Source organism: Condylura cristata, unplaced genomic scaffold (genome assembly GCF_000260355.1).
Source record: "Condylura cristata isolate star-nosed mole 26May11 unplaced genomic scaffold, ConCri1.0 scaffold00008, whole genome shotgun sequence".
In the NCBI taxonomy this organism is placed as follows: Eukaryota; Metazoa; Chordata; class Mammalia; order Eulipotyphla; family Talpidae; genus Condylura; species Condylura cristata.
In genome coordinates this window covers 18,462,614-18,466,068 of record NW_004567109.1, presented here as the reverse complement: position 1 = coordinate 18,466,068, position 3,455 = coordinate 18,462,614, and the positions used below count along the sequence as shown (strand labels likewise).

Here is a 3,455-nt window from a genome sequence, read left to right as displayed (position 1 = left end):
GCCGAGACGCCCCCGGCCCAGCCTGCGCCCGGGGCCACCCCTCCAGGTAAAGGCGCGGAGGTTGGCACGGCTGCCTGGACGCGGGGGGCGGGGGTGGGGGTGGCGAGGGGCTCTGGGCAGGACCCGGCTTGGGCTTCCCGAAGGCAGTTCGGACTGCTGGGTCGAGCTTGGGACTCCGGGTGGGGACCGGATGGGTTTCAGCGCTAGGGAGGGGGAACCTATCTCCTCCCCTGCGCCCCCCACCCCTAGAAATGCCCGGGCAAACGCCCAGATAAAGCCCCCTCCTTTCCTCTGCTGAGCTCCCTCCCGTGGGGCTCCGGGGTCATGTTGGGTGGAATCCCCCAAAGGGGCTCTGAGCTTGTAGTTTCACCTCTGGGCACCTGAAAAATGGGAATAAAAAGATTCTTTCCAGGCTGGTGGGGGAGAGAGAGGGAGGGAGGGACCTTGCAGCCCCCCACCAGCCCCAGGCGGGGAAGCACCCTCAGTCGTTCCCTCTGTTTCTGGTTTGCGGGTCACCTAGTTTCTTTCTGCCTCTGCCTCCAGGTCCCTAGCATTTTAGGGGTCCTGGTAGCACCTCCCAACGTGGAGATGGAGGTTTAGAGGACTGTCCCTGCCAGAGGCTCAGAACCTCTCCCCCCACCCCCACAGCCGGAGGCTTGGGGTGGGGGGGAGTGGAGTTTGAGGACTGACTCCCCAGGATCGCTGACCCGGGACTGGAGGCCCAGTGGCCCTAGGTGTCATCCCTCACCCCTGGGAGAAGCACAGGGGAGCAGCCCTGGGCTGCAAGCTGGGGAGGACAGACCCTCTGGGCTTGCTTGCTGCGTGTTCCTGAGAGCCTGTAAGGTGTAAGGGGACAGCAGGTGCCTGCCAGTGCCACACACTGGGTGCGCCCGGCAGTGCCTGAGACCCTCAGTGTGTGTGAGAACAGCTCAGCTCCCGACTTGGGAGTGCCCCTCACCTCTCTCAGGGTGCCCTGCAACCCACAAATGCCCTGGGACTCAAAGGAAGAAGAAAGAAAAATGGAAGTGAACGAATCTGCTAGCAAGAGGGAGGGGAGGACGCCAAAGGGGCTGTCAGCCTGAGCACCCCTGCTGTCTCCCCTGCTGGGGTCTAGGCCAAAGGTGGACAGGACTCCAGCTTCCCTGCCCTGCGGTGCCCCCCCCAGCCCACTCCTGGTCCCCCAGAGGCAGGCCTGCGACCCCCTTGTAGGAAGGGGGAAGCCTCGGATGAGCTGGCCCCCTCTGTGACTCGAGGCCCTTACAGAGTTAGGTTGGAAGAACCCGAGGTGTGCAGTGGCCTCATATGGGGTAGTGCAGCTGAGCTGTGGGGTGCCGTCGAGGTGCACAAGGGGAGCACTATACGACCAGGGTGGAAGGTGATCTGGGGCAGGCGGCAGCACTGAAGAGGTGACGCTGCTGGGGCTTTTCAGGTGAACATGCTTTGACAGAGCAGGTGGTAGAAAGAATGGGAGAGCATGGCAGGTCTGGGGGAGCTGCACCTGCAAAGGTGTGGGATGGAGCTGCAGGGCGCTTCCGGGGAGCACAGGTAATTGGCTTCCTCAGTGAGGGAGAGGGAGGGTCTCACGGTGACTTCAGGTCAGATTTCCAGGATCCTTCTCCAGAGAGGGGGTGTGAATGGCAGAGTGGTGCAGTCTGGGGGTCACCTTGGTTGTCTGTGAGGGAGGGAGTGAACAGGCAAGGGGATCACTGCGGAGGCTTTCCTGCTAGGGGAGCCCCAGGCCTGCCTTTTGAGGGATCAGAGTTTGAGGGGGGGTTGCCATGAGAGGAAGACATTGATGGAGGGGGGTAAGAGAGAGGCTGGACAGGCTTCTGGCAAGGAGAGGGAAGCCGGGAACTCTGAACAGGGTGGCTGCGGTGACTTGGGGGGTGCAGGGGGGCAGGTGAAAGAGACAGGACATGGGGTCTGGTGTGCGAGTTGGTGGTGGAGGGCTGGGTGTGGTGTGTGGAGAGTCTGGGAGGCCTGGGGTGTGTGTAGAAGTCTGGTGGTGAGTGAGGCCCTGTGCGTGCCCAGGCTTCAGCCAGGGAAGTCATGCTCGGGGAAGGGACAGGCCCACTCTGCTGAGCCGTCCAGGCTGGTGAGGTGCGGGGCCGTGGGTGGGGAGGAAGGTGGCATGTGAAGCAAGGGGACGCGCCCACAGGCCTGGAGCACTGGCCTGTCCTGTGTCTGTGCCTCTGTTTCCCCATCTGTAAAGTAGGAACTGCTGATATGCTCCTGCAGAGGTGAGGAGTGACCCAGGTCACAACAGGACCGGGGCATGGCACCTGGAGCGTTCACCCAGACTTTGAACAGGGTCCGCTTAGAACGGGGAAGGAGCTAGGGGAGACCAGGCCCTGCTTCATTCAGATTCTGGCAGGTTTTAATTGGGAGTCACTGTCCCCATGTAGTCTGGGTGGGCTGAAATTTCTGGCTCTTAGAGGGCAGAAGGAGGGGGGTCAGTCTGGTGGGGCAGCATTATCGGCCCAGCTCAGGGATGGCATGATGGCGACTCAGAGAGGAATATGCCTGAAGGCACAGAGCTGCCGGGGAGACTAGAGAGCCGGCCCAGGCCTCCTTCCCTCCAGGCGGTCACCCTCCCCAGAAGGCTCCATCAAGGACCTCCAGTGGAGCGAACCTGGTCACCTTGTTACAGGATAGCCCAGAGTGGACTGGGCCGCCAGTCTGTGGGGCCTCACCCGCGTGCTCACAACTCAGTTATACTGCAGGGACACACAAAAGGGCCAATAACGGGTTTATTTACAAAAGGGGAAAGGAATAGGAAACAGCCCAGGCAAGGAGAGCGGGATACAAAGTCACTGGAATACCTTTCGGCTAGGCTGACTGAACACACAGAGTCATGGGGTCCGGAGAGCCGTTCCGAGCGAGAGTGAGATGCAGTCACGCCCTATTTATCCTTCCCCTTAACAGCCTGATTTCTCTAATTTCAATTCTTTCTGTGCCCTTGAGGAGAGGGCACCAGTAAGAGTTTGCCAGGTACTTACTGTGCCCAGGTCCCAGTCCTATGCTCATGTCTCCTTCAGTCCTTGTGAAAGTGCTTGTAGTAGGGATCAGTAGCCCATTTAACAGAGGGGGGGGTGGAGGCTGAGGGCGTGTCCTCCAGCCAGCTGTCCCCGTGTTGAGTGTCATGTGGGGTCACTTCCAGGTGGGCGAGGAGGCACGGGGCAGGTGTCTCACCCTGCCACCGAGCTTGCTGTCCTCTCCAGGTCCGGGTGTGCTGGGGAAAGGAATGGAAGCTTCTTGAGCATCCATAAAGCGCCAGGGCCTTTCACAGTGCAGGTGCTTTTCTGGAGGGGGAGGGGCCACGAGCAGGTCAGGCTCAGCACCGTGAGGGCTGGGAAGAGCTTCCTGACATCAGAACCCGCCTGGCCAGGGGGCCTGTGAGGGAGGGCCCTCTCGGAGGAAGGGGCGGGAGGAAGGGGCGGAAGCTGCCCTGGGGG

General features: G+C 61.3%; 1 protein-coding gene across 1 annotated transcript in view; it reads left to right on the top strand.

The window, feature by feature from the left end:
* The first annotated feature begins 6 nt into the window (after positions 1–6).
* Positions 7–3,455, top strand: part of COL8A2 (collagen, type VIII, alpha 2) — a 21,567-nt gene continuing 18,118 nt past the window's right edge. The window contains exon 1 of the mRNA XM_012722793.1: positions 7–46. The gene's annotated coding sequence lies outside the window, so the exon portion shown is untranslated. The remainder of the gene's footprint in view (positions 47–3,455) is intronic.